This window comes from Triticum dicoccoides, chromosome 1B (genome assembly GCF_002162155.2).
Source record: "Triticum dicoccoides isolate Atlit2015 ecotype Zavitan chromosome 1B, WEW_v2.0, whole genome shotgun sequence".
NCBI lineage: Eukaryota > Viridiplantae > Streptophyta > Magnoliopsida > Poales > Poaceae > Triticum > Triticum dicoccoides.
This window is the reverse complement of record NC_041381.1, coordinates 667,939,030-667,960,836: the sequence shown is the minus strand read 5'-3', so window position 1 is coordinate 667,960,836 and position 21,807 is coordinate 667,939,030. Positions and strand designations below refer to the sequence as shown.

The 21,807-nt window shown below is 43.3% G+C and overlaps 2 long non-coding RNA genes across 2 annotated transcripts; one reads left to right on the top strand and one right to left on the bottom strand.

Moving 5' to 3' along the window:
• The first annotated feature begins 7,343 nt into the window (after positions 1-7,343).
• LOC119311958 lies at positions 7,344-19,215 on the top strand. The gene is made up of 5 exons (XR_005151189.1): positions 7,344-7,909; positions 8,347-8,440; positions 8,546-8,677; positions 17,703-17,803; positions 18,896-19,215. It is a non-coding gene; the product is annotated as an uncharacterized LOC119311958 (long non-coding RNA).
• Positions 19,216-20,406: 1,191 nt separating this feature from the next.
• On the bottom strand, positions 20,407-21,795 carry LOC119311950. Its single transcript, XR_005151188.1, has 3 exons — positions 21,723-21,795; positions 20,616-20,663; positions 20,407-20,516 (listed from the first exon to the last, which is right to left on the bottom strand). It is a non-coding gene; the product is annotated as an uncharacterized LOC119311950 (long non-coding RNA).
• Between the last annotated feature and the right edge of the window lie 12 nt (positions 21,796-21,807).

The following is a 21,807-nucleotide window of genomic DNA, read 5'->3' as shown; positions in this document are numbered from 1 at the left end:
GGCGACTACACTCAAAGTTTTCATGAAAACTGCTAGCACTACTGGAATTCTGGGCTACGCCGAGTGCCACTGACACTCGGCAAAGGGCTGAAAACCGCCGGCAAAGCCTTTGCTGAGTGTCACCCTCGGCAAAAGCCACCTGGCGTACACCTCTTCGGCAAACAGGAGTTTGCCGAGAGCCAGAACACGAGCACTCGGCAAAGACTTTGCCGAGAGCCAAACAGTATCACTCGGCAAAATAAAGTAGCTAACGGATAGCAGACGGTGACGGCGGTTCCTGACATGTGGGACCAGGGGAGCAGGCCGAGGGCCTTCTTTGCCGAGTACCACTCTCGGCAAAGAGAGCCAGTAGGTGGCTGACACGTATCAGCTCCTGACATGTGGGGCCAGGCGAACAAGCCGAGGGCCAACTGTGCCGAGTGCCACTCTCGGCAAAGCCACCCAGTAGGTGGCTGACACGTGTCAGCTCCTGACATGTGGGGCCAGGCGAACAGGCCAAGGGCCAACTGTGTCGAGTGCAACTCTCGGCAAAGCCACCCAGTAGGTGGCTGACACGTGTCAGCTCCTGACATGTGGGGCCAAGCGAACAGGCCGAGGGCCAACTGTGCCGAGAGCAACTCTGGGCAAAGCCACCCAGTAGGTGGCTGACACGTGTCAGCTCCTGACATGTGGGACCAGGCGAATAGGTCGAGTGCCAACTTTGCCGAGAGCCACTCGGCAAAGCTGCCCAGTAGGTGGCTGATACGTGTCAGCTCCTGACATGTGGGACCAGGCGAACAAGCCGAGGGCCAACTTTGCCGAGAGCTGCTCTCGGCAAAGAGAGCCAGTAGCAGGCTGACACGTGTCAGCTTCCGATACGTGGGACCAGGAGAAACAGGCCGAGGGCCATCTTTGTCGAGTGTGACTCTCGGCAAACTGAGCCAATAGGGGAGGGCTATGTCACTTCTCCTAAAAGCCGTGAAAATACTTTGCCGAGAGCCACCGTCGGCAATCCTTTTTCCTTTACCGAGAGGTATCTCAGTAAAGTTGCCAGGAGGGCTACAAGTTATTATCTTTTACCGAGAGGCCTCTCGGTAAAGGTGTCAGGGTATACTGTTTGGTATATGTTTACCGAGAGGCCTCTCAGTAAAGGGTACATTCTGGTCCAGTTTCACAGTTTTTACCGAGAGCCGCCCTCGACAACGGTGTGCCCAGGAGCCTTTTTTCACTGTTTCTGTTTCTTTCCTGCAGCGAAACATACACAACAACAGCATATAGTTCATCACTCATAGAACATGTCACATATAGACATCATTGAACAAAAGAAGCAACGATTGATTCTGAAAAACATTCCACATAAAAGCAATAGTGCATAAAAGCAATAGACCACAAGTTTACAAGTCTCAAGATGCAAGAGTTCTCAACATACAAGGACCAGTTTCAAACATAACATAACATGAAGTTCACGCGATTTTGGAGATCAGAGTGATAACATCAACATTAGAAGGCATCATTCCGTTTGCTGCCCCAACTCTATCAACCGGGTGATGACGATCCGCCGTCGCCAGGTTTAACCTGGGAGCATTACCTACACAACAAGGATGAGCACGATGTCATCATGGCCACTCGGGTCATCAATGTTTTTCTGTAAGTATCTTCGCTCCGACCACTGCATTTTTTCATATCCAAATCCTTGCTTGTGTGGATGGTGAGAAGATGCCATATGCTTTCTTGTAGCAAACATTTGCTTGCGTGGATGGTAAGCAGTAGAAGGCGATCAAAGGCATCATGAAATCTGCCCGAAAGATACTCTCTGACACCAAGCACACGCTGCGGTACAAAGCCGTGATGCAGTGTCGGCCGCTCGATGAGAAGGGAGAGAAGATGACAAGGAAGACTGCTTGCCAGACCAACTTGTCGCGAGAAGAATACCTGTCAGTGGTAAGTGACTACATCGGTTGCTAGTACTTTGATTCATCCCTCTTGTTCCTCAATTATTCGATTTTGTCTGACTAGGTGAAGGAACCCTGGATGAAGTACGATTGTTGGGAGGCCCTGGTTGACATGTGGTGTGACCCAGCATGGTAGGCGCATCATGTGGAGAAGGGAATCGAACGAGCCAAAATGCCAGGTCCGGCTCATGTCCAGGGGAGCCGGAACCTAACCGCTCTCAAGCAACACATGATATGCGGATTAAGATGTTAACTTTTTCGCACGGTGCATCTTGGTTCATTCAACTTGATGGTTAATTTTGTAGGAGGCGAAGATTGGCCGACCGGTCCACATCCTAGAAGCCTGGAAAGAAGGCCACAAGGGGAAGGATGGCGCCGAGTTCTGCAGCGAGTCGGCGGAGGAGAAGTGGGGGACCCTCAAAGAGGTCTTCCAGGAGGTGCACGAGCAGGAAGCCGAACCTACGTCCAAGCCCCTTGACCCTGAGCTTCTCATCATTGCTGGCGAGGGAAAGGGCCATGGCCGCCACCTCCTTTGCAACAGGGTGATCGCCACCTCCAGGCATCGCCACCTCCAGGCATCGCAAGCTGCACGAGATACGCGCGTCGAGCACCAGCTCAACTACGTCCATATGGAGTCGCCCAACCGCCGCATCACATGAGATAGCATCCTAACCTTTTATTTATGTCCATGCCTCGAAATAGCACCGTTCTAACCTATATGAGCCTAATGCCATGTTACAGGATTTAATGGCGCAACGGGCTGTTGAAGAGGAGCAAAGGCGGCAGGCTGAGAAGGACTTCAGAGAAAAGGAACGGGAAGACACGAACAAGAGGTTGAAGCTGCTTGAGGATCAACTACAGGTAGAATATTATCTAAACTAGAGTAGAAGATTCATTACATAGGGACGAACCACCCTCACATGACTCTACTCTTATAGGTTCTTATGCAATCTCGAAGCAGTGCAAGTGATGCCCCTCCTCCTCCTCCGGAATGTTAACCCGATGGCCTCTCCTCCTCAAGATGATCTATATATGAACAAGTATACTTCTATTGTGACGTGCACGTATTTTGCAAGTAGTGACAATATGTATGAATTTGCGACTTGTGTGTGAGGTCTACTAAGATAATACATTCGACTTGTGTGTGACAATATGTGGATTATCCCTAATTATGCATATATATGTGGACTAGATCAAATTATGCCTATATATGTGTGGACTAGATCAAATTATGCCTATATATGTTCAAATTGCACTGTAGTTGTTTTTATCTGCAGGGATCAGAAAAAAAATAGCTTGACAGCAGAATGGATGGGAAAGATTTCCGAGAGCAACACTTGGAAAACGTACCGAGAGCACCTCTCAGAAACATGGTCGTCTGGGGCATTACTGTTGTGCCACAACTTTTCCGAGAGCAGCTCTCGGAAAAGAAGGAGAGCATTGCCGAGACTAGCTCTCGTCAAAGCTATGTAAACTGTCAGCTCCCATGTGGGCCACGCTGTCCTACTGGTCAGAAGGATTGCCGAGAGCTGCTCTCGGCAAAGATATCGTCATTTTTTCAAAAATATTTAGCAAGTTATTTAAACATTTTACTGATAAATGTGACCAGTGGAACCACATGTCAGTTAGAAAGAACACACACAAAAAAAATATAGGATGTTGCATATGCTTTGCCGAGAGTGACACTCGGCAAAGTACGCAGTAACTGACGGAGCCGTCTATTGCGGACGGGCATGCCACATGGCTCCTCTTTGCCGTGAGCGGCTCTCGTCGTCTGCAGGGTTTGTCGTGCGGTGCCTCTTTGCCGTGAGGCAGTGACGGCAAAGATGGCAGTTTTCCGTGAAGGTGGGTTTGCCAAGAGTGACACTCGGCAAAGCTTGCTTTGCCGAGTGTCCGTGTTTTAGTACTCAGCGAAGAGCATTACACCCGGCGTACGTGAAAATTCCAGTAGTGTGGGGCGGTGGTGAAGCTGGTCGTGCACGGCCACGGACATGGCCGACGCCGTGGGGGCCGTGAACTGGCGCCCCACGCTGCCGCAGTCACCGGAGCGCGAGACGTTGCCACGGGTGAGGTGGTGCAGGAGCCTCCTACCTTCCAGGGACCGGCCCACCACTGGACGCCGCCGCCCTACATCGACCTCACTAGCGACGAGGATGACAACGACGACACGTGAGGAGACGATGACAAGCACGGCACCGACGGGCATGTCAGCATCGCGTGGGCGACACTTTTGTTTTTTTCTTTATGTTAATTATGTTTATGTTAAGAACTGTGGTAGGGCCGTGAAGACTGTTTAATTATGTTTGCGTTTATTTGTATTTTTTCGGCATTTCTTTGAGTTTTTGCAATTTTTTTATATCACCTCCACCCCGGACATGACATGGGATGCGGCCGCGCGTTGGGCGCACCAACACGGCAACAGCCCCAAACAGACGAAAGCAGGTTAAAACGGACGTTTGGGGTCGTGAGCTGGAGTTGGCCTTAGGAGCTTGGTCGTGGGTGCCCCCATCTCTCCCCAATTCAGGAGAACAGGAGATAGCTATCCATGGCAGAAACAACATCGTAAGTTCTCTCTCTCTGTGTGTGTTCAGATTGCAACTCCCACCGTTTGACCATTTTTTTTTACTTGGTTATAGTTTAATCTCTGTAAAAAATATTGTGCTGCTTTGGTTCATGGAAGCAGAAGTCTTTGAAGTAGTAAAGTTCAAACCCTAATATTCTATCACTATTATTGTTTGGATTCTAGGGTTGTTAGCAGATTGAATTTGAATATTAATTTTTGCAGGGGAAATGAATCTTTAGTAAGTTTGGGCAAAAAGGCCACCGGAAGATGTCCATAGTCATATGCATGCATCACATCGACTTGATGCTACTACTCTTTACTCTCTCAAGAACATCAGTAAGTATGTATCAGTGATAGCAAGCAAATGTTGGATGCCCTCACTGTTTACTTCTGATCAGGGGCGGACCCAGAACAAAAATGTCCCGGTGTCCATGTGTACATCATATACTCCTATATGATAGCACACTTGACAAGTTAAAATGTATGGCAGTAAGATTCCCTCCCAAAATGAAATGTCTCGCTTTGACTTGAAGTACTAGTTGATTATGTGAAGTACAACACTAAAGCACGCAAACTCCAAACAATGAAAATAAATATAATCGGACGACGACAGACAATAGATCCTGATCGCCTATAAAAAAATAACTTAGTACATATTAAATGAACTTGCGGAATAATTCATAAATTAAGTGACGAGCATTACTTTTTTCAAATAACCCTCTACGTCCTTTCCATCAATTTTCCTGTAATTTTCCGATTTTTGTGTTCGAAAAAATGCACAACGAGTTACATCATCTGTGTTTGAACTTGCAAGAATAGAAACAATAAATAAGCATATTGATTAAACTGTACAATTAGGGAGTTAAACTTACTTGACATTGTGCCTTCCTGGTGCCGTTCACGAGGTTGAGAAATAATCCAGTTGGATGTGAATCACTAACCGAAATTGGCAAATCGCAGCAATTTGTTCCCAATTATATTACCTTTAAATTTTAGAACCCTAACCATACAATAGGATAACAGAAACTATATAGAATTGAGATGCCTACTGATAGTTGAGGATAGTTGAGGGAGTCAGAGAGATCCACAATTAGTACCAAGTGCAGGGAGTCATACCTTTGTTTACTTCAAAAATCAAAAATCAAAATTCCAGAAAGCTAAGAGCGGAAGAGGCCGGGATGATAGAGTTTGGCGGTTGGGTGCTGTGGCGACTAGGCGGACTGGCGACTGGCCGTCTGGCCGAGCGGCGGAGGGGGTTTAGGGTTTAGGGCGACGCCGTGACCAGATGAGACAGACCAGAAAGGCTAGAAGCCAAACAGGCGAGCAGTCGTACAGAGATACGAGTAAACAGAGATCGATTGATCGATCGGCAGCTAATTAGCTAGCCAGGCCATAGGTCTCGGTGTCCGCACGTTAGCTACGCTCGGATGGGCATTGACCGCTGGTGTCTACGTCTACGTGGGCTGCACTGCCTCGCTGCTTAATCGCTGGGCTGGCCGGTGTCCAGCTCAAAAAATTACCCGTGTCCAGCCCATAAATATGGACCTCATATAGCGTAAGCACGAGATTTACCCGGTGTCCTGTGACACCGGGAGGGCTAACGTAGGTACGCCCCTGCTTCTGATTGGCATATAGGACTATGTGCTTGTCCTGTAAACACATCTCCAGTTTTCTATTACTCCCTCCGTCCCATAATATAAGAACGTTTTCCAAACTAACAAAGCTTGAAAAATGTTTTTATATTATGGGACGGAGGGAGTAATTCTTTGGTATAAACGGTATGCATGTAGCACTACGTAACTGTTTCCTTGTGAAAATATCACTGTAACATTATGTTCTATTTAGTTCCCAGAAGTAGTACTTGGTTGCAACTTTAAAAGACCAGATGAATTCTTCTATGGGGCGTCACTAGGCATCAGGCTACTGATGCTTTGCAACTATCAGACCAGTCAAATGCCGTAGGATTGAGTTAGTCTCCAGCATACGATGAGGCCTGGTAAAAGGAGCGTCCGGCTATTTAGTATGGATAATTATGATTTATTGCCATAACTACTACCTTAAATTACGGCTAACTAGTACAAATGCCCGTTGCACTGGGCACGGGTGATAAATGTGACAGGACTTGCTTCATGGGTACTTTTTTGCCACTTTATATATCTAATATTTAATTTAAATAAATTTTGAATGTGAAAATTTCCTTGTTTTTATTAAAACTTAATATTTTCATTAAAAATGTAAAACCTTTTGAAGAGTAGTATAAAAAATTATGTAAATCGGCACATTTCTCTATGAAATATTTTTATGTAAATTAATTATTTTTATTTTACATTTTGAATTTTTTTTGTAGTTAGTAGTGCTTTTTTGGGTGCTTTTTAAGTGTTTTTTAAAAAAGCATGAACATATTTGTTGAAATATTTTTAAATTATCTTTATATGTGTAATTTTGTTGGCATTTCTGTTTGGTAATTTTTATACTTTTCTAATCCAATTGTTTAAACATTAGAAATAAGGTTACACCTAGTATTTCTTTTTGGACTGTAATTTGGACTTATCCTAACAATGTTTGTGATGACCTATTGAGCTCCTAATTTTCATTTCATCCTATTAAAAAGTATCAACTTTTTTTTTCAGTAAAACACGATATTTTATTTCTTTGAGTATGTTTTTTAGATTTTCGAGAATATTTTTTAGAATTGAATTTTTTATGGTGAAAGATTTTTTTGGAACATTATATTGCATGTCTTATTTATTTAGCACTACTTTTGTGTTTGGTCCATTGATTTTTTATTTTTGAAACTATGGTCTTGAGAGCGTTTGTGTTATTTTTGGTAGCAGCTAGCTCAGACCTCAGAGTCGTTTGCTCTAAAAGAAAAAGCCCACGGCTGTCCATTCCGTAAGACCCCCCATCCCCGGCCACTCCATCCGTCTCCTCTGCCCTATGTGAAGACGCGCTCCTCCTCCGCCTCAACCTGCTCCTCCACGGCGCTCACCGCCGCCTCGCCGCGCCTCTCATTCAACTCTTCTTCCCTCAAGGCTCTCCAGGGCCTCCTCCGCTCTGACCCGGCCGCGCCCTCCTCGTCCCCGCCGCAGCCGCCGCACACGGCCCCGTGCTCCCCTTCCGCCGCCCGCGTTTTCCACCGCGTCCGCGTGGCCGCCTCAGCCCTCCGCGTGCTCCGCACCCTTCAGGCACCGCCCGCCGCCGCCGAAGCCGACCGCCGCGTCTCCCCCGTCTCCGGGGGTCCTTCCTGTTCGCGCCGGCGGCGGCTTTGGAGTTTTCGGGGGCGTTTCTTGGGTGGCTGGCCGAGCCATTTCTCTAGCCACCGTGACACCGCGAGGAAGCCTCGTGTCCGGTTAAGGAGCTTATGTGCTTTGGTGCCACACCCACCCGGTGGTTTTCAGGTCTGACTGAAACTGAGGTGAGTGAGGACTTTTGGCCTTTGATTGTTTATTAACAGCTTGTTTCTTTCTGAAATTTCCGTTCACAGCAACTTAGAGCCACTCTCTGTGCAAATTAATAATGTACTATCATTCTCCATTTTTAAGATTGATCTGGAGCTACACAAGTCAAATTCAGAAGGCCAATCTGCAACTACACGCACGCCTAGCTAGTTTAATCTTGTTCGGGTTGTGATTTTCTCCGGCGCATTAGTTTATTCCATCAGAGAATGCCAGCTCTGCAAAACGATGTTGTTTCCTTTAGTCAAGTATGTTATCGATTGTTTAGTCTCAATTCCGGCGTTGGTTTCAAAATGTCGAGGATTAATTATTTGTGGATGTAAAATTAGTGGTTTCTAGAATGTAAAGAGCAAGTGTTTTCTATACCAATTTGATAATTTATCTTTTCATACCGCAGATTGGTCTGGATGGAATCCCTATGGTGATCCTAGTAGGCCAGTACAAACAGGACCCTAAGGATTTATCCCCTCGATACACTGACGAAATGGGAGGTTTGTTCATCAGGATCTTTTCAGAATTTTTTGTCATATTTTCTCATTATTGTTATGGTACTTAGTAGTTATGGTACTCTAATTGTTGACACTTTGCTTATTTAGGTTTTGGATTCAACTGTAATTGTGATTTGCGCGAAAACTTTGGTATACATTGAAGCAAAGCTAACAAGGCTGAAGTCAAACAACTATACCTCCAATGCTTTGCTTGATACTGTGACAGTAGCAACATTCCAGGTATTAGAACAGCACCATTATCTTTTCTGGTTACTTTGTAAGGTTAAAGTAATATACATATGATTATCATGTGAGTAGTCTGCTACAACAAAAGAATGAACATAGCAATCCTCATTGCTGCATTCATGGTCACACACCACTTCCATGAAAAAGACATGCCACGGTTCTTTGGTAGATGCCACCATACTGGTTTCATCTTTCTGAATCCACTAAATAGAACAAAAATTGAACAAACAAATGAGTCTTGCCTCCTTGAAGATGATGAAGTACTGAATTCTAACTGCGAATTTGTCACTTGGCTGCAATGTTTCTGTAGAATCCAAGTAATATGTTTAAGGTTAAAAAGTAAGCAATGCAATTTGAAATATAAAAACTTTAGTTTTTTTTAAACGATGATCCTTTCAAGTAGTAGTTGAAATTTTGAAGAAGAAATTGAAAGGTTGTATTACCTATTTGGTTAGGACTTCCTTGTAGACAATATTTTTCGTATATGTCCCGCTTGTGCTGGTCCTTTCCTTTTTCTTTTTCTTCTCTCCCTTTGTGTATGTGTCGTCTATGTTGTTCTTTTTCTTCTTCTGCTTGCTCTCATCATGTGTACCTGTTAATACCTTTATATTTGATGTCGCGGTTGCTCTAAATAGTGCGACATATAGTTGACCATGTGAGAAAACGGGTTAAGGCCTGTAGATGCCGACATTCGGTATTGTCTGGCCTTGTGATTTGTTAATTGTCATAGCAAAACTGAGTTTGATTGGAAATTGTTTCCTCTTGAAACTGAACGGAAACATGTCATCGTCAGAGGGGCATAATGGTATCCTGGGCAGGAAAACTCGCATTCCAGAGTGTTGTCTCACCACAATCTCTGCGTCAATTATATTTTTTTGAAATCCGCGTACGACCAACCTCGTGCCGTTGCATAGTCCATTAGCAGGGTCGATGTTCCTGAGTAGTATGATTGGGCAATTAATTTTGAGCTTCAACATATGTGGAGGCAGTCCATTTGGGGTGAGAGTGTTTAGGAATTCTGGTGGATAGTAGTTATGTGGGTCGTCTTCTACCGAATCAAAGCTGTGATACACCATCTCCTCCCCCTGGATGCGATCAATCATTTTTAGGTTGATTATGTCTACGGAGTCGTTCCTTGTTGATAGAATTGCTCTTGACGTGATGTACTTTGGATCTTTTAGGGAAGCATTGTCCATTTGGTAGACATTGTCGATGAGCATATCCAGGCCATTGTCATCCGTCTTATTTGCCACACGTATACTTGTTGGTAGTAGTATTTCACCATCTTCATTTGTCTCCTCTGTTCCGTTTCCAATGCGTAGGAGGTATTCCGCGAACCAGTTGTCGTTTTGAGCCTTCATTTGTCTCCTCTGTTCCGTTTCCAATGCGTAGGAGGTATTCCGCGAACCAGTTGTCGTTTTGAGCCCTCATGTTGTGCACGAGCTTCAGTTGACGCATTGAACTCCAGAGCTCGGACCTGCGTAGTGATGCATCTACTATCTGAGCTCTTGTTCCCTTTCGAACAACAGGTAGCACTTGCCTAAAATCGCCTCCAAATACTATTGCTTTTCCACCGAATGGAAGTTCTGGTCTGTCCATTATGTCCCGCATGCTTTTGTCTAGCGCCTCCACTGTCTGCCTCTTGGTCATGGATGCTTCATCCTAGATTATCAGTGATGCTGCTTTGAGTAGCTTGGCTGTCCCACTCTGTTTGGTGAATCCACAAATAGCCCCGTCGTCTACTTTTAGTGGAATCTTGAACCTTGAGTGTGCGGTCCTCCCTCCGGGCATTATGGAAGCAGCAACACCGGAAGTGGCTGTCGCCACAGCAATCTTGCCTTGTCCGCGTCTTGTGGCCAAGAGCGCCCTGTAAAGAAAAGTTTTTCCCGTGCCTCCAGGTCCATTGACAAAGAATATACCTCCTCTTTGGCGGTCAATTGTTGCTAGGATTTCATCGTAGGCCTCCTTCTGCTCCTTGTTTAGGTTCTTATGCAAAGATGCGTCCTCGTGTTCCACCTCGATGATCTCCCTCGGTATGTCGTCTGTCATCTCATGCTGTTCGTCGATCTCTGGAAGAGGAAACGATTCTATGTTTTTTCCCATCGAGTGCAACATGTCTTTGATATTTTTCAGAACCATCTGTTCGACTGTGTGCTTGCATTTGCAATTTTTGCTGTAGTCCTCTGACATTGCCTCAAGGTGCTTGTTCCAGAGGCTACGTACGTCGCTGGTTTCGCAAAAAACCAAGATTGTCGCAAATAGCCTTCGCAGCGATGATGGCATTCTAAACAACTCCGCTTCTGTCATGCAGTCGTCCAATGTGCTATCTGCCTCAATGAGCCCTCTTTTTTCTGCAGCTTCACAAAAGGTTGGCATTACTTGTCCATCGACTGTTCATAGGTCTTCGTAGCTGGTGGCGCCTGTCACGTGGTTTAGGAGGACCCGAAGATAGTATCGTTCTCCTTCGACCGGGTGTGCTGTGATGATCCTGCCAACCTGGAACACAGAGGCTCGCTTCCTCGGTCGCCAAAACTTCCCCTGACTGATAATGTTCCGGAAAATCTCTGTATAGTATGCCTCGTGCTTTCTCATGTGAGTTGTTTGCTTCAAAGTACGCAGTCAACATTGATCTTTCCGTGCCTTCACGGTCGATAACATTCTGTATTTTCTCCATGGCATGATATGAAACCATGTGCATATTTGGGAGATGCAGCTGCAGTTGCAAGACTGGTGGGTGCATTTTGCTTAGTTCGAAGCCATATATTCTCCACAGTGCTTCAGGAGGTGTCACCCACCGGGCGTCTCTGTACTGCTTAATCTCGTCGATTTCGACTTCCTCTACTTTGTCAGTTACAGATACGGATGCTCGGTTGTGGCCCTTGTAGATGTACTTGAAGAGGTACTTAACGGCTTTAATGCTTGAGCATACCTCAACATTTATGTGGCACTTGAACATCCTTAACAGATAGGGATTGTAAGGAACCACCCACCTGTTATCTAATGTGCAATTTCGGACCATTTCAGTCCGGCTGTCGTCGCGCCTCCTATATATTGGGTAGGTGTCCTTGCCTTGAATCGTAGTTTCGTTAAATAGCCTTGGATAATTGTTCTTGCATGACAGACGATTCTTTGTGCATGGACACAATTTGTTCAATGCACCGCAAGGACCATGCATCATATGTTTGATTACCATTTTGTATAGTTCTGGGTGCTTGTGCTTGTTAGGGAGCTCGGCGGAGATGATTCTGTCATACTGCTCTGGACATGTGTACTTGTATCTTCCAGTCATGATGAGCAAAAAGTGAGCATGGGGTAATCCCCTCATTTGGAACTCTACGACATATGTATATGCCTGAACCTTTCCAAGAATGCCCTTCTTGAATAGTTGTTGCTTCATTTCTTGTAGCTTTGCCCTAAAAACACGAACGACAATGTCTGGGCGATCTTGTGGTGTTTGTCCAGTCTCTAGTTCACGTGTGATCTCCTCCCAGTTGGGGTTGCAGGTCATTGTTAGGAATACGTCTGGGTTTCCATATTTTCTAACTAAAGCCATAGCGTTGAGATACCGACGAAGTCTATCTCGTGGCCCTCCAATAAATGACGAGGCAAGTACTCTCCGTTTTCGGACCGCATCTCCATTTTGTTCTCCAACTTGAATGCTGTCTAGAAGGCCTTGGTATAGGTCAGCCCTTATTTTCTTTTGATTGTGCCCGATGTAATCCAGTCTGGAGCTTTCAATCTTGATGTATGTATCTACAGCAAACTGCTGGAATAGGCGTCCAGCCGTCCACCATGCAAAATTGGGTTGAATATGCCTGGTCGTGTATGGAATTTATAGCAGTAGTATTCTTTCATTGTTACCCATAGGCCACTGACCGAATCTGTGCAAATATTGCAACATAAAAAGCTAGTTGCATAGGTGGTAGTATATGAAAATTGAATTTGAATGTAATAGTATTTGAATTTTTTTACCTGGGTCATCATCATTACTGATATTTTCAGCACGAATATCTTCCTATCGTGTTTCCCTCTTCGGGATTTTCCTATGCCAACCCAATTCAGCTCTTGGATAGAATAGAGGATATGATAACGGATCATAGCACCCGTAATATGATCGAATGTGCTCTTTTTCGTTGTTGTTTCCATGTAATATTACATTTCTGTCATAAGTATCTCTTCTTTCATTTCCTTCAATCCACACTGCAGCTACCTCTGAATTGATTGGCTCGTTGTATGTTCTTTGGTCCAATCTCTGGTTAAGGTTCAAGATCAGTCTGTAGTCCTCAAGGTTTTGGGCTTGTCCCAAACTCCTAAACTGCTGAGAGTACGGGTTACCGCGTAGTATGTCTGTTATTATTGCCATCACATGCTTGTCTTGCTTGTACATTTCCTCACGGCAACGGCGGTATCGATGCTCTAAGCTTGGATCATCGTCTTAGAAGTATAGTTCTAGATGCTTTGGATCTGAGTGACTATTACCAATTGAGTGTATGTTGTGATATATTTGACCATGTGCTCGAAAGGTGTAAATACCGGCCGTTCGCATGTCTTTTGTATCTCTGTCGAGCTGGCAATATAGTGTAGTAGACGAGAAGTGCCCATTGAAAAATCTTATATTTTGCCGAAAATGTCTTGCATCAGAGTCATTGCTTGTCCAAAGCCTCATAAGTTCCGGTGGTGTATTTGGATTAGCTAGTCTTATCTGTCCTTTTTTACAGCATAATCCTTTATTTTCATACTTGAATTTGGTTGCAACGGGAGAAAAATAGACATTTTGGCCTTTTTGCTAGTCTTTCCCTCATAATATGGAATACTCAGCAGGGGGCTAATCCTCACAGAAAAGCATAACTCGAGGCCCCTAGCAGACTTGTACGTACTACTAAATATGCAATACTCGGCATGGGGCTAACCCTCACAGTTCGCTACTAACGCTGACAATATGTATCATGTCCTACAACTTTTGAATCGCCAAGGTCCTTAAGCTAGGACAAAAGTATATAGCTACATGAAAATTAAAAAGAGATCAACATGCTAATTGCTAAATCATAGCACATCCTGCAGAATGGGATATGTAAATCTCGAAAAAGAAGACATGATACTGAAAGATGAGCAACATCAAATCAATTATCTAAATTATGATCAAACACTGGAGATACAGGATATGAGAACAGCACTGAGAATGTGAATGTTGTGAAACTTTAACATGATTATGCAGTACCTACTGAAGAGCACCTTTGTGACATGGAAGTAACTACCATATATATATGGTCATCTTTTTTCTCTGTGAGCAGATCCAAATCAACCAATGATATATGAAACAACCCGTGTCTCGGTAGGCATATTTGTAATCAACATATTTATCGTATCTTGATGCTTCACTCTTGATTCTCTTGAATCCATCAAGAATGGTCTTCTGTGCGCAGACTTTTGTCCTTCATCTACTAAAAACCTGATGTCACCAAAAACACGGATCAGCTTGTACACAAAACATTACATCACTGACAAATTTCTAAGATCAATATATACTCCTCGTTGTGAAGAGTTAGAGCATATCCAAACTGAGAAGAGATAAAACATATTCAAACTCCTAGAGAGACGTATGTATTTCTAGGAAGCTTAGGCCGGGCTACAATTATGTATGTAATGCCTCGGGAAAATCAAATGAAACAACAGCAAGGGCTACCTCACCCTTTGGTGCAACTGTTGCACAATGTTGATGCCTGGGAGGAACATGTTGCCAAGAAACGGAAGTTTTGTTTTCATAGAAAAGAACTTGTTTGTGACTGAAAGTATTACCTTGGGTGCGGTATGGGCTATCGTCATCTTGGTCTGCCGATGTGCTCTGCTCCCGCGGCAGCTGACGAGGTGGTTGTCGTGATCATCATTGTATAATGGTTGTGTTGGTTCATTTGTTTCTCTGATGCTTGGAAACATTGAGGAGAGGATTTCTGTCCAGAAAAGATGGTTAGTTGTACAGACAGATTATATTTACTTGGAGTGCGAGTATTATATAAAATTGTGATTATTACCGTAAGTCATGACTTGTGGTTGCTCCAGAGGTTCTTTGTTTTCGTCGGTGTTTTTCGTCATGGATGCATCTTCTTTTGATGATACGGAAACAGTTTGCCTCTGTCTTCTCATGAATTGTTCGTTACGATGGTGTAGCAATGTTTGCCTTTTTCCTGCTGGCACATTATCCCTGTGTTTTACAGCAAATGTACTAACCTCTTGTTCGGTTGCGACATATTCAGGGTTCTCCATTGCAAGTGAATCTTTGGACGGTGTGTTGCGCTCCATTTGACGGCGAGCTTTATTTTGTTCTACCTTTGCTTTCTTTTGTTCTGGCTGCATGCTTGCATATTTTTGTTTTTCTTGTGCGCATTGTGCTGCCTTCTGTTCTGCTGTTTTCCCTGAATCTTTCTTTTGATGATAGGCCTCACGGCGTTTTTTGAGTTTGTCCTGCCTTTCTTCATCGGTCATGCGTTCATTTCCACTCTTTATACCGCTCTTGATCTCTCTTTCTTTTTTGTTCCTTAGCATTTTTCAGTTTCTCCTGCCTTTCTTCATTGGTCATCCGTTCATATCGCTCTCTATCTCTTTTTCTTCTTTTCTCCTGCACATCCATGGCTTCCCTGCATCAAAGTTTGTATAGGGTAGTTCATTAGAAATCTAGATGATAGAAACCACCTGTTTTATCATTTTATGAACAATATGCAGGGGCACGGGCATCATCTACATCAAAGGAACATACTTGACGGCTCCTTTGTTTTGGTTGGCGCTGTAGCTTGGAGATTGCTTGGCGTGTACTAAGCTGGTGGCACTTTTTTCTCTGGGCGTTCAATCTCTGAGAGCTGGGTAATTTATATTAGTATAGAACCTATGGCAGTCCGAGTTCGTGTATGCTTCCCGATTGGTTTTCTTCTTCCACGACCGAGTCCAAGTTGGTGTATGTTTTCCATGTCCGAGTCCAAGTTGGTGTATGCTTCTGATTGTATTTTTCTCGTCCACGTCCAATCCAGTAGGTTGGAGTATGTTTTGAGATTTGTTCTAAATTTACTTTTTTTTGTCTGGGCGTCCAAACTGAAGGCCTCTTTGATTCGCAGGATTGCAAATACACAGGAATAAGAAAAATGTAGGATTGAAATGAAATGCCCATTGGATCCTATAGGATTTGATTTTGTTTGATTGTATCACATGAAAAACAAAGGATTTCTTTCAAGAGGTTGGAGTGGATGCTAGAATTCCAATGAAATATAGTACAAATGAATCTATTGGAAAAAAAATCGATGGGATTCAATCCTATGAATCAAACGATCAACGTGGAAAAAATTCCTATGGGTTCTAATCCTTAAAAAATCCTATGAAAATCCTTTGAATCAAAGAGGCCCTGAGTATGCTTTGAGATTTGTTCTAAGTTTGTTTACTTTTTTCGATCTGGGCGTCGTAAGCTGGGTAGTACGTACTGTACTTTATATTAGACTGTTTTCTTCTTACACGTGAACGTCAAAATGTCAAACACATCTGTCAGCCAACATGAAATCGTCAAACACATCTGCTTGACGACCCTTTGACGTGACTCACTTGCCTTGAACGCGAACGTGAGCTTATACGGCTTCATCCACATCTTTTTGACAACTCTTTGCTGCGACTGGCCTGCCATGGCGCGCAGGCTCTATTGTACATCGTCACTGTATGGAGGCAAAATAGAAATTTAGTCATTTTTATGCAGCTTATATTGACACATAGGAAGCTGAGCCAATTTTTGGTGGCTTGGCGGTGTACAAGACACAAAGGCCTTTTTTACTCTATGTGAGGGACTAAATGAAATCATAAAACGACCTTTACAGGCCCCCTAATAAAACCTCTACGTGAGCGACGGTTCATTTTGTTAATTATTTACGGATCTGTTTTAATTTTTGTGAACATATTTTTAAATTTCATGGACATTTTTCTAAAATTCCCGAATATATATGTAAGCGACGGTTCATTTTTTTCATTATTTACAGATCTATTTAATTTTTTTTGAACATATTCTAAAATTTCATGAACATTGTTTAAATTCCTGAATATGTTTTGAATACTGCATCTTTTTCAAAAATCATGAACATTTCTTGTTTTATGAACATTTATTTGAAAATCGCACATTTTGTTTATAATAAGCGAACAATTTTTTGAAATCATTTTCATTTTATGATTTTCCGAATGTTTTTCGAATTCACAACCAGTTTATGATTTCTCAATTTTTTGTTTGAAACTTGCATAGTTTTGAAAATCATGGACATTTTTTGTTTTCTAAAAACATAGAACTGTTGTAAAGATGAACTAAACCAAATTACTGTCAAACTAGGGAGCAAGAAATTGGGATATAGTTTCCTGTAGAGTAATAGTTCCTGTATGTGCAGCAATTCAGTTGCCTTGTGAAGTAATAGTTGATGCCATGCTTGTAAGTGGGCTGGTGTCATGACCTTAACAGTGCAAAGCTTTGCATGTAACATTCATATTTTATTTTGAGTTCTTCAGCAATTACTTGTGAATGTTTCAGCACTAAACTGTATTTGGCTGAGTATATCAATATTCAAACTTGTTTGTGTCGCTTTCACTGTTTTGTGAGCCTTCAATCGCTCTAGTGTTCACATCTTTTATCTTGGATACTATATCTGTTATTGGACCTGACTGGACGCTTATTTATGATTATCACAGCCAGAAATGATATTTTGTTATGTTTGTTGTTGATTTCCTTAAGAAACAAAGGAGTTTCTGCCAGAATTTGGAACATTTCCTGGACTTGTGTTATTAATGTAGTGTGACCATCTTTATTTCCAACAACATATACTATTAGCAGATGTTGGAATTCATATTGGCTTTATACAAAAGAAAATCTTTTCCTATAGTATTGTTCTATTGGTGAAGTGAATATTAAAATAATTTATCTCGAGGAGAAACTGGAAGAATTCCCGATCTTGATGAATGTATACCTCGGTTTGTGAGGATCTGAAGAAACCCCTTCTTTCTGTTGCAGGTACTGGAGCAAGATTTCTTATATCTGGGTGAGGGCACCAATCAATGTTGGGACAAGGAATCTCATCACTGCAACAATATATAGCTACCACATTGGACCAGGTGCGTTTATCTTGAGCATAGCTAGACGAAAAAACATATTTCCTGAGCTGGCATGTTTAGGTAACTTGACCCATCTTGTTTATTTTGTGAAATTTAAAGTCAAAATAAGGGATGTATTCACCAGCTAGTCAATCTCCTTCCAGGAAGAATAGTACAAAAAACTCTATGCTTAGCACACACCTGCTATGGAAAGTACATAATCGTTAAGCCTAGGTACTTGTCATGTGGGGCGCTGCATACAGGCGCGGGCCGCGCGCCCAGGAGCAGCAGCCGACGGCCACAGCTGGCGAGGCGTGATCGGGGCAAGGAGTCCTGATCCTACGTTGGTTCCTAGAGTCCAGGAGTAGTTTGTTAGGCATAATTTCCAGTTTGTTAGAAGCCCATAAGGCCTTTATATATCAGGCAATAAATCATTATCTCCTACCTCTTCCTCTACTCCTAATCCCATCTCCTGCACCATTGAGCAGTTAGGCAAAAACCCTAGCACTCCTATCAACCGAGACTACGAACTACGTAGTCGAGGTCCTGCTGTCTTGGGCACCGAGGTCCTTGACAGTACTTAAGTTGTTTTAGTAAGATCTACGAATTTGTATAATAAGTCTGCACAAATGTAGTCCTTGAAAGTCAAATTAAATAGCTAGATAAGCATTGCCCATTAGTTGTCAGATGCCAAAAAGTGAAAATGACCTCAATGAGATGCTGACAATACTGCAAATGCAGAAGAATGAGTGATTTATATAATACATAATACATAATTGTTTAAAGACAAATAGATGCTTCAAACGTTTCTGCTACCTCAAGATCATGCGTACTCTGTTTTTTTTTGCCTATGCCAATAGAGTAATTTATCTTATTTTTAGTGAGAAGAAACAAATGCCTTTGTTGACCTATCAACTCCTTATGGAGATGGTGGGCCGGCTGTGGTGATCTCAGCCGAGAATCAATGTTAGTGTTAACACATGGCTATGGAATTCTCTGTATTTATTACTGTTTATATTTTTAAGAATGTGATGATCCTCTATGTTGGAATTTTTCTAGTGTATTCTAGTTTCTAATACTGTATTATAATGGAGAATTGTTTAACTTTTGTAGGAAGCAAACAAAAGGACTGCACTCACACGGAACCATGAAGCCAACGATCTATGTCAACCAGATGTTTTAGATTTCATTTTGTACAATTGATGTCCCATATGTTTTACCTTCTGTGAACCTGGTGCATGGTGTCATGGTGGTTATGTTTAGAACAGACTGAAGTGTATATATGTTACCAATAGTTAATGGAATAAAAAAATGTTTGTTGCACCTGATGTGAGCCTGATGTATGGTGTCTTGGTGATTATACTTAGAACACATGAACTATATGTATGTGACAATCAGTACCATATGTTAATTAAAGTTGTAGATGGATGAACAAAATGTTGATGAATTGTTGGTCGGCAAAGAAAAACCCTGTTTGATTGTTGGTTGGCAAAACAAACTTCGTCTAACAGTTAGTTGGCAAAGGCTAACGCCAGGCCCAACAAAATGTTGGTCGGGAAAGAATACCTGTCCATTGATTAGTCGGTCGGGAAGGGCCCATGGTTGGCCCAACAGACTGTTGATCGGGAAAGGCCCATGGCAGGCCCAACAGGCTGTTGGTCGGGAAAGATGCTCCATAGCCGTCAACCAGTCGGTCGGGAAAAGGTTTTCCCGTCTGGACTTTCCCCATCAGACATTGTCGGTTGGCAATAGTCTTTCCCGTCCTACTGTCTGTTGGCGAAACTTGTATTCCCAACCAACCTGTCTGTCGGGGATGTAGTGTTGGTGTACTGGGTGGCGAGGTGTGTGCCATAAAGTCGTCAAGATCATCGTCCACGGGACAAAGATTAGTCGAGGAGTTGTGCAAGTTAGCGTGACTGGTCGTTGAATCATCGTCATGTCAGTGAGTCAACGTTGTTGTGTCCGAGTGCACGCCTTTGTAAGGATACGTTGAAGATGAATGTGTGTCTTGATGGGAAGATCAAGTTCAGCTATGTGGGGGTGGTAAACCAGTGAAGATGAGTTTCTTCAATGAGGTCATGTCTCTATATGATGCTGGAGTGCATGGTGTATTGCACAGAGCGGTGTGATCCACAATGAGCCAGCATGTGTCTTGCTAGGGTGGATGGTCAAGACCACATGTGGTTCCACATGGTTTCTAGCGAGGCTGGGTATTCCCAAGCATATTTAAGGTGGTCCGTATTTTTTTTCCAGCCAAGACAAAATTGAGAAAAGATTGTTGAAAATATCTACCAATAATTTGATTTGTCGTGGTGCGAGCGAATTCAAAATTGATGAGCATAGCAGACCAAAGTCAAGATTAGAAAAAGATTGGGCTACGCGTGTGACTATTGCCAAGTAGTATGGTGTCAAGTATTGCCCGTTTTGCTTCGCCATCTAGAAATACTATCAGGTTCAGAACATTAGGTAACGCAATGGTTCATGTTACATTAGATAGATGCCAATGAATACACCAGTCCACCTATGGCCCGCCTGCGATCGCCTGGCCGCCTCCCACCTGACCCCCACCGAGGACGATGCCGGCGACCGGCGGGCCGCCCAGCAGGTTGGGCGGACCACCGAGGCAGAAAACTACGCAGAACGCGAGCCCCGTGATGATGCCGAAGATGACGGCAGCGGCCAAGATGAGGATGAGGGCGGAGAGGACGACGTCGGCCACTGGCCCCACGCCAACCTGCAAGTGAAAATGCATTTTCAATGCGATTGTCCGGAAAATTACATTTTTATATGTTAATAAGAAAATTAAGCCAAGAAGGAAACGAAGGAAATTAACCACTGGCCAAATCTTCATCGACGCGGGAGAGAAGTGCACGTCGCGAACCTGCACATGAAGAAAATTCAACTGAAATTTGGTGTCATAAGAAAATTGAAACCACACAGTATAAACAAATTTGCCAAACCCCACAAACCCAAAAAACCATACTTGAGAACCTAGGCGGCACCAAATCAATTGGTTAAGACATTTAATTAAGATTGTACCCTACTCTTGGCACTGTGCTTCAAAATGAACCTACTCGAGCCATATGTTCATAAAAAATATACGGGTGTGTAGCATAGTTTTAAATAGCGCGCTAAGCATCTTAGCGGCGGACCTCTTCCAAATGCTATAGCGTGCTATAGCGCGCTATTTAAAATGTTTGTTTATTTGTTTGGACCAAAGTCTCTTAGCGCAAGACCTTTTGTAAACGCTATAGCGTGCTATAGCGGAGCTATCGGGCTATTTAAAACAGTGGTGTGTAGCAAAATATATATGTGCAGATCGTGCAATGACAAAAACATACTATGTAGTAAAAGGTACATTCCACAGTCAAGAGTCTTGTTTTTTGAAACATCTGAATTTTTGTAAGCATCTAGAAGTTGCACTGTGTACTATTGCTAGCTACAGGTCCCCCAAACTGATGGCGTCAACAACATTTTTGTAAACATATACTCCCTCCGTTCCAAAATAGATGACCCAACTTTATACTAACTTTGTACTAAAGTTGGTACAAAGTTGAGTCATCTATTTTGGAACGGAGGGAGTATTATTTTTCAGTTGGCACACCCAGATCGAGCAAGATCTGAGGATGCCGGCCTTATGAACCAAACCGGAACGAGGAGCGCATATGTTGTATGCTACTGTAGATCCTTAGAGAGAGCGCACAAACTAGTCCCAATTGACCCGAAAACAGAGCTAGCAGCGTAAACGATTTGTATGGTTTGGACAAAATCAGGGCAAAATCTCTGATCCAGATAATTGCGGACTCAGCCTAGCAAGACAGATCCGATTCCATGGTCCTGGAACACCCAGTCACCTAATCCCGCCGCTCCAATTTCAATTCCATGATGACAACTTCACTACGCAGGAATCTAGGTAAAAAGAATTACAGTACTAGCTTACAAGTTACAAGTGCTGGACGCAGGAAGCCGATTCGCCTGGCCGGCGGGGTGAGCGGGGGGCGTGCAGACTGCAGAGGCCGAGAGAG